This window comes from Lupinus angustifolius, chromosome LG19 (genome assembly GCF_001865875.1).
Source record: "Lupinus angustifolius cultivar Tanjil chromosome LG19, LupAngTanjil_v1.0, whole genome shotgun sequence".
Classification (NCBI taxonomy): Eukaryota; Viridiplantae; Streptophyta; class Magnoliopsida; order Fabales; family Fabaceae; genus Lupinus; species Lupinus angustifolius.
Genome location: NC_032027.1, coordinates 2197041 through 2197330, shown reverse-complemented (window position 1 = coordinate 2197330; position 290 = coordinate 2197041).

Below are 290 nucleotides of genomic sequence, written 5' to 3'. Positions count from 1 at the left end.
AGGATAAGATGAGGATGAGAATGAGGAAGAGGATGAGGTTGAGTTAGTGGATAGGATGGGGACGAGAATGAGGATGAGGAGAGGATGGGGATGAGGATGAGGAGAGGATGGGGATGTGGAAGAGGATAGGATGGGGAAAAGGATGAGGATGAGGACAGGATGAGGACGACAATGAGGATAAGGATAGGATAAGGATGAGGATAGGATTAGGACGATAATGAGGATGAGGGTAGGATGTGGATGAGGAGGATGTTGAGGATAGGATAAGGATGAGAATGAGGAGGAGGATA